Here is a 13,983-nt window from a genome sequence, read left to right as displayed (position 1 = left end):
TTCCTTAACTCTGTTTGCAGCAGGCAGCGTACGAGTGCGTGTGAGCGAGTGTGATGCATCCGGGCAGGTTTGCGTGATGTCCCTGTCTTGAAACGGGGTTAGAGCTTAAGGATTAACTGCGCACTTCGGGGGTGCAAGGAGGAGCAGGAAGAGATCCCAAATGGCCTGCCAACACAATGCCAGCTTTGCTCACTCTCCCTCATGTTGATGACTTTGGCTGGGGTGCAACCGCAGGGCAAACTGGCCGGCGCATGCACACACCAAAGAATGCACGGCACCGCAACGCACGCATGGACACTAGACACCCTCGGGATGGTGTGCCTGGCAATACTCTGACTGTAGCCTGCAGTGTGTGCATGACAGATCACCTCAAGTAGGAGCCCTCGTCTTCCTTTTCAATGACTTTGTGACACACGCCTGAGGCCAAGCTGGGGGAGTCCTACTTTACATCTGCATGCCACAACAATCTTATCCCACTTATTATTGTTTTGTTGCTGACAATTGGGTGTAGGCATTCACTGTGAAAGAGCTCTTTTGTTTTTCTTCATTTCCTCCACAAACAGGGTTGGGTAGGGTTACTTTAACTTGATTACTTTCAACTACTTTTGGATTACTCCAATACCAAATATGCTAATAAGGACAAAATAAACTAAATATGAATAACATTACTAAATTTTGTGCAGGCTTGGGGAGTAACGGAATACATGGAACGGCAAAAATGATGTTGGCAAGCTGTTTGGATTTAGTTTCATTTTGTTTCTGTCGCATTTTATGTTTTGCCGGAGATCAAAGAGATCAAAGCCAGGAGAGAAAGCTTACCACGTGTTGTGAGTCATCATTTTATTCATATTTAGTTTATTTTGTCTTTTATTAGCATATTTGGTATTGGAGTAATCCAAAAGGAATTGAAAGTAATCAAGTTAAAGTAACCCTACTCAACCCTGTCCACAAATGATAGGAGCCAGTCAGCTGAGGCACTTAAGATGAGCAAATGGGTTTATAATGTATTTTTTGCATTGTTGTAAAATATTTTATGAACTTTGACCGCCATGATTTTAATGTGAATGAGAGGAGCCGATTCCTCTTCAACAGGGTTCAATCCTAAAGAACCACACACTGCTGCCTGCAAAAAACCCGTTGTCGCCATTTCACAATAGCTGAAGCAGTGCATCTTGTACTCCAATTACCGTAAATTCTGGACTACAAGCCGCTAATTTTTCCCCAAACTTTCAACCCTGCGGCTTATTCAGTGATGCGGCCAATTTGTGTAATTTTTCTAACAGCCGCCAGCGGCGCTTGAGTACAAAAGGTAAGATTTAGACCGGTGGAATATATGCGCCGAGGAAGACTGCGACTTCTTAGCTTGCGCACAATTTAAATTAGCGTAGACATATCCTCACCATGTAAATTGCAATAAGAAAGGCACATGACGCAGCTTTTAAACTAAAAGCAATCGAGCAGTCCGATAAATAAGGAAACAGAGCTACTGCATGTAAACTTTACTTTGCGAGTGTGTTGCTGGTGTGTTTTTGAATAAGGGAGCGTGGGACGTCTATGTGACAAAGTCTCTTTGCCATACTGGGGAAGATGACAGTTATAGGGAGGAAAATGTGGACGGTTTACCGAGAAGTACCGTATTTTTTTTAGCAGACCAGTTTGATGTGTTGCGAGCGTGTTGCTAGTAGCGTTTTGCTACCCTTCACAGGCACGGTTTGGGATGAAAGTTACAATATTATTATTAAAGCTTTGAAAACTCTCTCGGTGTACCGTCTTTCTTTGTAAATATGTGTAACCATGTATAATATGTATTTGCAACTGTATATTTTTGTAATGTATTTATTTTAGAGACTGTACTTATTTAGAGTGATATGTTTTCCACGGGCGAATCAAAAAGAAGGGGTGAAAACAACGGGGGCTGATGGGAAGTGGAGTAAAGGTGAGACGTGTTTGTGGACGCAGCGGACAATAGTGTATATATATTTTTCCCACCCTTACCTTTGGAAATATACATTTTTTTTCCTTAGATTATTTTCTACAGGACCCGGACTCTGCAGGCCTGCATCAAACCTTAAGTACCGGAATCATTTTCCTTTATTTTGCCGACAGTGATTTTCAGACTGTGTATTTTATGTCCAGGTACGATTACGGGACTCAAAGTCGGGTTTGGGTTAATTTTGTGATTGTGTTACATGTTTTAATGTGGGCTTATGTACAGGTGCGGCTTGTGTAAGTACAAAAGCGGTCATCCTCTTAAAATGTGGTGGGTGCGGCTTATAATCAGGTGCGCTCCATAGTCCGGAATTTGCGGTAAACAGTTCTAGCGCTCTCCTTTGACTCGTTTGTTAGTGCAACTTAATTTTAATGAGGAATGCTTTGCCTATGATTACCATGAACAAATCAAGTCACATTCATTTGTAAAGTCCTTAATCACAAAATGTCTTATAAGGCTCCACAGACCACAATTACAACATCACCTGAAACCTTCATGAGGGTAAGGACAAACCTCAGCATGAGTAAAATGAAAAACACTTTAGAAGGGGCAAAACATGAAGTAATCCCCTTTTCAGGATGATAAATCTGCAATGGATGTAACAAAAAATATTACTAAAACCAGAATGTCCAGTTGACAGCTTCCTGTTCCAAAATCTTGACCCATGCAGCAGGTTTTCGTCCATCAAGACAAGAGTCTGAGGTCAACATCACTCATAATCTATAGAATATACAGTAAGTGTGTCTTAAGCCTAAATCTAAACACTTCCACTGAGGGTTCAGAGACTATTTCAGTGGGCACCGCATTCCACAGCATCGGGCCTTAAACTCTCGAACCTGCGGATTTCTTCTTGGCTCTTGGAATTACTAGTGGACCAGCATTTTCCGAGGGAAACCTGGGGGAAGAAACAGTGGGATGAATGAAATTAGAAATATATGAGGAGGCAAGTAAATACAGAATTTTATATAACACCAACAGAACTTTAAAATCACATCTTACACTGACTGGAAGCCAGTGCAAGTCAGCTAAAATCAGGGTTATGTGATCAAACTATCTTGTCCTCATTAAAAGCCTCACTGCAGCATTTTATACCAGCTGCAAACTTTTTATGCTTGAAATCGTGAGACCGGAGAGTAGTGCATTACAGTAATTCAGAGAGTTAATAACAAACGCTTGAATCATAATCTCATTATCAGACTGGGACAGCAATTTTGCAATATGGAAAAAAGCTATTCTGGTAATATTCTTAATGTGTAACTGAAACGAGTGATGAGCTAACATTTTGCAAAACACAGAACACAGCGTTCTTTGCATGACTGAGCCAAAGGAACACATGACAATGACGTGTGCCATGACATTTCCAAGCTAAGCCATTTATTTAGTTCTGTTTATCGTCTAATGAGATTTATACCCGTGACACGATCCGAATCCTGATGTATGGATGCCATCACATCCTCATCTGATCATTTCGCATTTATCCAAATACCCACTCCCGACCTTTAGAGCAGTCAAGTGCAGCATGTTGCAAAATGGCCCTCCTTGTGTTCTGTGATTAATGACCCCTCAATGTTGGCGCAAAGGGAAGAGTACGTGATCTGCCGGACTTGAGGGCGTGCGCGAAAAGGGAGTGAAATACTTATCCTTTTAAACGACATGTGTTTACACTTTGTGCCCAGTTTTGCCATAAAACGTTTCCTCAGCCTCTGGCTGTGTGCGTGCATAGCAGCACACCAAACCACACACACGTGTGCTCGTGCACGTGCGACCATGGAGAACAAACGTAAACTTATGTCTGCAGCTCCACCCTCTCGCTTCCTTATGAGAGGCCGTTTGTGAACTAAATCCTATTTTTGCTCACATACTGTACAATAGCATACTCTCACACATGCACCACTATACTCTCAAACAGACACACTTATACGCATTCAGACACTGCTATACTATCTCAAACATACTACGATACTCTCATTCACACATGACAGTGGAACCTCGGTTTTCGAACGCCTCTCAGTTCGAACAAATAGGAGTCCGACCCAAAATTTCGAGAAATTCTTGCTTCGCTGGTCAAAAAATCGGAGTTCGAACGCCGGTAATGCGTGAGTGCGTACGCTAGGATGCGATGCTAAACGGCGTACGGGTGTAGATGGCTCTTTTCCTGACCAACTGTTATCGCGTGCGGACGTGCTTCGTTTTGCTTTCGCTTTTGATATAGGTGTACGGAGTGTTTTAGCCCCTAATTGTGCCTCCGAAGAAACTCAGTGCAAGCAGCAAAGTTGCTACAGGTGAAAGAAGAAAAGTAGTGCGTACAACTATTGCATTTAAGAAAGAAATAATAGTAAAATATGAAGGAAGTGTGCGAGTTTCTGATCTTGCTAGGGAATACCCCACCGTCCACCTGCGCCTTCTGCTGACCACCACAAAAGGTAAGAAATCCTATTCATAATTATTTTCTTTATCCTTTATTTTTTAATTTTAAACGTTCATGTTAGCGTAATCTTTCGTACGGAAGATTACGATAAAGCAAACGTACGATTAGCCTGGATTAGCTTTGTTTACGTTAAACATTCAGGTTAAACATTCAGGGTGTTGGAACGGAGCCCAACTTTCAGGGTGTTGGAACGGAGCCCCCTTTCCAATGAAACGCTCACCACTTGTTGTGGAGACCCGGGTGCTAAATGACTTGTAAACAACCTGATTTTTTAATTTTTACACGTTCATGTTGGCGTAATCTTTCGTACGGAAGATTACGATAACGCGAACGTACGATAAGCCTGGGTTAGCTTCATGTTTACGTTCATGGTAAACATTCAGGGTGTTGGAAAGGATTAAAACGATTTACATTATTTTTAATGGGAAAAATGATTTCGGTGATCGAACAAATCGGTTTTCGAAAAGGGTTCTGGAACGGATTATGGTTGAGAACCGAGGTTCCACTGTACTATGCTTTAGCACTCATGCTACAGTACACATACTACTATAAGGTCACACACACTACTAAAGACTTTCACACACGCTATTATACTCTCACACAGACTATGATGCTTTCACACACATACTACGATACTTTCAAACACATTCTTTTACCCTCCAACACACACACTACTATAAACTTTACCACACACCAAAATTCTCTACAATGTTTTCACCCCCATACTACTATACCCTCACACTCATACTACTATGCACTTTCACACACATTATTATACCCTTTCTCTCTCCCACTACCATACTCCCCCACACACACTTCTATAGACTCTCATTCACACTGCTATTATTTCACACTTACTGTTAAAATTGCTATTACTTCAGGGGTTTTCAAACGTAGAGTAATGATCACCTCACCTCGGAGTGTTGTTTTACTCTGCGGACGTTTGCTAAACATGGCAATTCATATCTGTGTGTATATGTTGTACAGTCCCTCAAACCTGGGTAGTAGTATGTGTGAAAAAGTATAGTAGCATAACTGAGAGAGTATAGTAGTATGTGTGTGACAGCATATTAGTGTGCGTATGTTAGCATAATAATATGTCTGAGAAATTGTAGTAGTGTGCGTATGAGAGTGAAGTGGTGTGTGTGTGTGAGAGAGTATAGTAGTATTTAAAAGATTATAATAATAATTTGTGAGAGTCCTGAGTAATGTGTGTATGGGAGTATAATATTTGTGTGTGAACGTAGATGGTAGTGTGCGTGTGTGGCATTATAGCAGTGTGTGTAGTATAGTACAGTAGTATGTGTGTGACAGCGTAGTGGTAAGTGTATGATAGTATAGTAATATGTGTGAGAAAGTGCAGCAGTGTATGTATGAGAGTGTAGTATTATGTTTGAATGAGTACAGTAGTGTGTGTATGAGAGTAAAGTGGTGTCTGTGAGCGTAAAGTAGTGTGTATGAGAGAGTATAATATTTATATAAATATAAGAGAGTATAATAGTGTTTGTGAGGCGCCATAGTAATGTGTGTGTGGGAGTATAATTGCGTGTGTGAAAGTCTATAGTAGCGTATAGTAGTATGTGTATTATAGCACAGTAGTATATGTGTGACAGCGTAGTAGTAAAGTGTATGATAGTAAAGTAGTGTGCTTATGAGAGTATAGTAAAATGTGTGATTAGTACAGTAGAGTGTGTGTATGAGAGTGAAGGTGTGTGTGAGAGTAATACAAATGTGTACGAGAGTATATAGTAGTACGTATGAGAGAGTATAGTAGTGATTGTGCATGGGTATGGCTGTATGAGGGTTATCTGTTATGTGTGAGGGCAATCATGTTTTACTTTTAAAACGGACTCTCATACATAACTTCCTCTCACGTGGTCAAATAAAATATTGATCATCAATCTTTCAGGAACAATCCTTGAAAGCCTTACGTACTCATTTATGACAAAGCCCGAGCCGGTTGGTCCTTCCTTTTTCTTTCCTTTCTCTCCTCCTTCAGTACGTGTTTCAGCGGTGTGACTCATACTGTACGTGTGGAGGTGTAGAGATTATTTATTGGGTCAGGCAGACCCAGGCGCAGAGATACATAACTATCCGGACTGAGATGACACAGGCTCAGCTTCCCGCAAAGTTATGGTGACCCTCCAGGCAGCGTTCGGTCCCAAAACAAACTCTCACGTGGTTCCATTCCTTCGCTCCGATAAACCTCCGATTTCACCGTGTGCTCCTACTACAAGGAGATAAGAACGGGCCGCTCTGTTTTTTTTTGTGTCACTGGCAACAGTGCTTTGCGCTTTTATTAAATTTTATGAAATAAAAAATAATTACGACAACTGTCCCAATCTGTTAAATAATGCTTTCTTCTACGATTACTGTAAAATCCGGACAATAAGACTATACAGCAGTAAGTGGAGTGCCTCAACTGTTATCATGAAAATCTCATCTCATCTTATTAGCTACACCGCTTATCCTCAGTAGGGTCGCGGGGGTGCTGGAGCCTATCCCAGCAATAATCGGGCAGTGGGCAGGGGACACCCTGAACTGGTTGCCAGCCAATCGCAGGGCACACGGAGACAGACAACTCACTCGCTCATTTACACCTAGGGACAATTTGGACCGACCAATTCACCTGAAATGCATGTTTTTGGAATGTGGGAGGAAGCCGGAGTGCCCGGAGGAAACCCACGCAAGCACGGGGAGAACATACAAACTCCGCACAGGAAGTCTGGAGCTGGATTTGAACCCACGCAGGAGGTTCTCAAGACATAAACTGTGCCCCACATGCGCTAACCACTGCGCCGCCGTGCTGCATCATGAAAATCTAAAATTTGAAAAATACTAAATGGTTACATTTACTCAGAATGAAAGTACATTCTCATTTAACCTTACAGTCTTTGGATTTTCTTTTTCCTAAATCTCTGAATTTTCGCATCCCAGCTGACTTTGGACAATGCGCAGATGAATCCAAATAAATACTATTGGAAGTATTCAGGAGACCAGAACAGACCAGGAAACCCCAGAGCATTCGTTTCAGTTATTTATTTAGGGAAGCGATCAGGGCTTGCGGGAGACGAGATGGCTGTCAGCCGTCAACAGCGTAGCCGGAAAGAAGGCTTCGGATCGGCTGGCCAATCGGAGGGCAGAAGTCAAGCAGGTCGAGTTTACCGGGGCTGGAGAGAAGATCGTAGCAAGGGACGGAAGTAGGTCGGGTCGGAGGCAGGCTGAAACGGGTAAACAGAGTTCTAGACGAAACAGGCAATCAGGAGAGTCACACAGAGTTACAAACGTAATACTCTGACGAAGAAGTCTGGGCGCAGCGCGCTAAAGAACGAAGCGTCAGCCAATCAGAAGGCGCCCACATGATTGCTCCAGGTGACCAGATGAGTTAGCAATCATGACAGTTTGCGCATGTATGTATGGTCGTTTCAGTTTCCATTGGAACCATTTCATTTGTTTTATCCATCTATGTATTTATTCGTTTATATACATAAATATTTGGAACAGAGATATACCAATATATGAAATGCAAAGTCCTTTACGGGAGAAAGAGTCCAAAAAAAGGACTGGAGAGGGATGGGCGCCACCAGGCTGTACTTGCCCAATGCACACCACAGAAAATGGTTCCCTACTGACCCTAGCGGTTAAGGGATCTGTGAACTGTGATTATGAATATCATTATTATAATCACTATGTAACATATTACAGTACTGTAGTGTACTGTCTGCAGATGCAGAGTGAGGCATGCAGTTCTCTTGCCTCATGGCAGAGGGCTATGCCGAGACCAAGGATTCTGATTTGGAGCACACCTCAGTCCCAAAAAGTAGAACTTCTGATAGTATTATGCAGTGTTCTCGTTTGCCCGCGTCCCTGCGTCCTAGACGCATCATTTTTGCTGGGGACGCATAATGTCAAGTCAACGTGCGTCTCATGGATGCAACTTTTTTGACACAAAATTGTCATTTTTACCCGATTACATTTTTTTCAAACAAAGATTTACCGCACTCCAAACTTTTCGTCAGGCAGATCCGCCATTGTTGTTTTGGTCTCGCGGTTCGAGTTTTCGTCTGCACGCCGATCTCGGCAAACGAGATCTTGTTGTTTCAAGATTACGTCATTGTTGTGGTGGTTGTCGTCGTGGGAAGGTGAAGGCTAAGTATGCCTCCGAAAAAAGTTAGTATTAGGTGAAAATCAACACAAATTTGGTAATTTCTTCAGTGTCAGTAATAAGTCGAAACTTAATGCGGAAAGTGATAACAACAATAATTCCGGCACGAAAAAACGGCGGAGAAATTCTTCGGAAGATCGCGAAGGCAAGGAAAACACGTGTGTTGAAGCCAACGAATTGATGAAAGAAAATAAAAACAAAAGAATACTCCTAGTAAGGACTTTTCTGCTAAAATGGACTCAATTGTATTCCTGGTTACGCTATGAGGAGGATGATAATGGATTGGACCTTGAGAAGGCATTACAACTGTGGCGGGACAGCAAACCACGAAGAATATATGAATTGGAAAATCTGAAGTGATAACTTTCTTTGTATTACCAATTAGCTGTGATGATTAAAACTGCACGAATATATATAGACTGATATTTCAGCAATATTATTTTGTATAATGTACAATATTTTTGTGAAGTGAAAAATCTGAAGTGATAATTGCTTTGTTTGTTTGCTTAGAAGTGTGTTTTAAGCCTAGATCTAAACAGTTCCACTGAGGTTGCAGATGTAATCTCAGTGGGCAGAGCATTCTACAGCATCGGGGCTCGAATGGAGAACACTCTGGAATCTGAGGTTCTCCTCTTGGCTCTTGGGATCACTAGTAGACCAGCGTTTTCACAGCGAATGATTAGGCGTATAAAGTGATGAGTCCAATTTAAGCATCTGGTAAGGCATCAGTGCAACAAAACAGGGATCAAATAGCCTCAGCAACACTCTCAGAATAGAAGGCTATCTTTGTTAGCTAATTTACCAATTTTAGTTAAGAGCAAGTGACAAAATGTCCTGTTCAGTAATTAATACTATTTAAAGCTGTGATTCCCAAGTTTTTCTGAGCCAAGGCACATTTTTTTGGGGATGAAAAATCTTAAGCCAACTCCGTCCATCGAAAATGATTGGAAAGTAATTCCCAGCACCAGTTTCAGGTGTGTTTTTTAATGCTTAAACCATGATTTGAGGTCACGGTGGCTCAGGAGTTGATGCAGGTCATTCAATTTGGTCAATCATTTTGCTGTCATGCTGGATTTTACTATATTTTAGCCTGTTTGTCAAGTTTTACTCTGTTTATGTGTTTGTTTTTCAATAAAGATTAAAAAATAACACTTAAAATTAGTAAATATATTAAAATCAATTAAACAATGTGCAAGATTTTACAACATTCGAACTATTTTGATACTCTTTGCAGTGCAATCTTAAACGGTCTGACAAAATAATAAGTTGTTAAAACAACTGCACTAGCTCATGAGCAGAAAAGTATATCCAAGAAAAATTAAAAGTAATCTGGCACAACCTCCTGATATTGTCATGATTACTGATGCGAGGCACTTGTGCCCGCTCCCTTGGCGCCAACTGCCTGGGACTCTGATTGGCTCCCTGTCACTATTTAAACCCCCGTCTATCTGTCACCTGTCAGTCCGTCTGCGAAGCTCAGCCTATGCTAGGCAAGCTTTTCGACCCTGACTCACTCCTGTTTTGGCTCCGGTCTGTTTACCGACTTCGACCCAATTTTCTGATCTCGACCACGTTTTTTGCTCTCCTGTTCCGGCTACTGACCTGTTTTTTCCACTCCCGATACCGCCATCGCTTGCCACGGAAGTACCACTTCCGTGTTCAGAGCAACCTGCTCCCCGCGACCAGCGATCACCGGATCGTGTGTGCAATCCTTTCCCTTCTTCCCAATACAACTGAGAGAAACATACGCAAGTGGGTCCTGTCTCTGTTCTGGTCATGACAGATATAGACAAATATGTTACAGTTAATCAGATGAGGAAAGCAACGATAATGAACAATGGCCTCCTTTTTTTGGCAAAGAAAAGATAGGGCAATTTCCTGTGCCACTTTAGACAATGTCTCTCGGAACAGTAGTGCGCCCTGGCATACTGGTTAAAAATCACTGATTAAATGTGATGAATTTATTCAGTTAATTAATATAAACAATTGGAGGGATTTGGGGTTATTGACTATCCCCTTGGACCGGCCCACATTAAACTCAACCAATGTTCCCTGTAATTTTCCACGGGTCTGAGCGTTCACACAAAGTCGGTGAGCAGCGCTTGAAACCACAGTGAGCCACCATAATCCCAAGTGTGGCAAGATAATTCATTATCAAACATGTCCAAAACTTGACATCAAGTTACATTTTGCTGAGTTTCCGGCTATGCAAAATTATTTTTCTCTTTTGAATGAATTGACTCATGCACTATTGCAAAGGTTGTACGGACTACAAACGTCGTTTGTTCTTACAATTCTTTCACAAGATATCCATTCCTTTTTATTTCCATATATATTTTGTCGCATAATATTAACATTTTTGGGGGCTTATTTAGTCGGTTGTAAGATACAGAACTGTACTTAATCTCATTTTTTAGTGGAAGTACAATGTTGGCAAAAAGATTCACTTGATAAAATTGGAAATTATTTGAATGCAACACAAACTTTTTCTTCTTTTTTCCGTGGTTTTTTTTTCTACTTTTTTTTAAATTCCTTTAAAAAAATCTCATTGTGTTTATTTTTTTCTGAGCTGTTACTTTTTTCTTTTTGTTCTCTATTTATTTTTTCCTACATTTATTTATTTTCTTTTTTTCTGGCTTTTTTCTAAAAAAAAATTTCTTTTTTTCTTTTCCTTTTGTTTCTTTTTTTCCTGAGCTTTTCACTACTCTTTCATTTTGGTATTTTTTTTCTTTTTTGTTCTATTCCCCCCTTCTTTTAAGTCATTTTGTGCATAAGTTTACATAATATTTGGTCATGTTGGGATTAAAGAAGCAAAAACAACCCGAAGAGCCGTTTAGGACCCGAAAGAGCCGGTTCCTTTTAGTGTGCCGAGCCGGAGAAGCCGGTTCCCCGACAAACTCTACTAACTTTACTCAACTTCGTTCTCCTTCGACTCGACATCAAAATACCGCAATTAGGACACAACGTCGGGGGAACCCGTGTATTTTGACCTTCATGCACTTTTGAGCCCTCATTTTTGTGCACTGGCCAGATTTTCTTGTGCGCTGAGAATGTGCGAGCAGTGCGCAATTCCGCACGCGCGCAGCTTAGAGGGAACACTGAACTCAACCACAAAGTTCCATGCAGATAGTGTGTTTTAACAACCCAGTACTTCAAGTTTGTTTACTTTCATGCTTTGAGACGCTCCGCACAGGACGTGTTGTGTTTGTGTGCGTGTCGACAATGTGTAGCGACATGAGGGCTAACCTGCTGCCAGCTCAGTTTGCATCAGAAGCAAAGAGGCAGCAAAAGATGTTGACATTTTGGCAGTGGAGCATTTGGCGACTGAAAGGTCACCGCAGTAGGATTTTGGGAGAATTGTGTACGCGAGTGTGCGTTCGCTCATTCTTGTCTGCCAAAAGTGTTTAAAATGTCTGCCTTTCTTATCAATTCTGTGTGAAAAGAGCAGCTGAGGGATATAAACAAAGACGCAGGAAGTGCTGGACGTGGCACAAACAAAGTCGTAGGGATCCCTGCCAAGCGCACAACATGAACGCGCAATCTGAAAGTAGAATACAATCGCCCTGTGTGAGTGTTCGTGAAACTGTATCAGACAGTGAGCAGATAAACGTGTTTACGAAAATAGAACTCCCAGGATGCGGCGCATTGAGTTTGTAGATGTGAAATTCATCCAAGAGAACAAAAGCGGTAAATTAAAAGCTTCATTCACATGCCAGCCAACCTCAGCCAATTGATCCCCTTATTAAGGATTGTGATTCCCCTTACAAAGCGATAAAAAAGCTAAAATGCCTTGCAAAACTTTTCGACATATTGCCATATTTTACGCTTCAAACTTAACGATAAAAAACTCAAATATTTGATATGAATCAACAACATGTGAGACACAATTGTCAAAATAAACCAAATGTATCCAACACTTTATAATTGACCAACAAAATTTAAACATTTGTCCCCGTTTAAGTTAATACTTATTACAACCTCCATTTCCCCTTCTTACGACCATTCGACTTACAAAAAACAGTAGATACGAACATTTTTTTCGGGATGTCGAAAAATATCTAGACATTGCTGTAAGGTAGATTTTTCCTATAATGGGATATTACTGTAGTGTTTCCTTCCGCCTCTACCGGCGTGTGGCGCTATGTGTTTATTTTGCACATCTGGTTAGCTGCTCCTCTTGCAGTCTTTGCACTACTGTATAATACTATACACAGCTATAAATTAATTAGCATATTATCAGTACTTCAATACTCTAACTCAGTACGACATATATTTATATCTGTACATTCAAGAAAACTGTGCGGGTCAGATGTATCGACATTTCGTTCTGTATACACGTGTACAAGAATGACAATAAAGTATATCTGAATCTGAATCTGAATCTGAATCTGAATCTGAGAGGTCACCCAGCACCCACCCCAAAGGAGAAATCCGTCTTCTTCTTCCTAGTTTGTGTATAAATATACAGTACTACATGTACTGTATCTAGCGCACTAAGAACTTTGACATTTTTATTGTTAAATATCTCGTGCATCCATTCAATTTGGTTGGTGTAAAGTGTAATGAAGAGGCGAGGCGTTTCTTTTGAAACGAAAGTGGAATAAGAAAGCTTGATGCGGTTGAGAAAATGGTCGGAACGCTTTTTTTCGGCCACTCTTTACTACGGAGGCGGACCTCTTGAAGCGCATCCCCCAAAAGTAAGTCAAACTCAACTTTATTTATCTTTATAGAGCATATTATTTCACGAAATGTTTTTTTTGTAGTACAAAACAATACAGGTTACTTATACAAGCCTTAAAAATACATATATAAACCTTAAACATACAAAATAAAGCACTGAAGCAACATATGAACAAATTCAACTGACGATCATCCGGAACATATCTCGATGGTAAGTAGGGCAGCGTCTCAACTTCCATTTTTTGGCATTCAATTATTTCTTTTGTGTTGTTTTTTTTGTTTTTTTTTTGCACGTTCCATTCAGGCAAAAATAAAAATATCACAAAAAATGAAAATACATATTTTTGCAATACCAACAACCAAATGCAATTATGAATGAACAAACAGACATTTACAAGTATTCATTTATATATTTTTATTATTCTAAATTGTTAATCCAATTGGTTTAATTGCTCAGAATTAACGCAAAGTAGAAAAATATGCCCCCTTAAAGCAATACATTTGATCATATGCATTAGAAAAATCCAAATGTGAAATGGCTACATTTGTTTAGTTTTTCGATAAATTTCCATACATTTGATAAATATCTTAAAAAATAACTACATGATAAAAATGTGCCAGCTATTTGATTTTTGGGGGTAAACTAGGGACAAGACATTTTCATTGGTAGTACTTTTTGAATTTTTTTTTAATACATATCATCTCATCTGATTTCATCAG

This window comes from Urocampus carinirostris, chromosome 10, assembly GCF_059441175.1.
Source record: "Urocampus carinirostris isolate Australia breed hairy pipefish chromosome 10, RoL_Ucar_1.0, whole genome shotgun sequence".
Classification (NCBI taxonomy): Eukaryota; Metazoa; Chordata; class Actinopteri; order Syngnathiformes; family Syngnathidae; genus Urocampus; species Urocampus carinirostris.
This window is presented reverse-complemented; position numbering follows the sequence as displayed.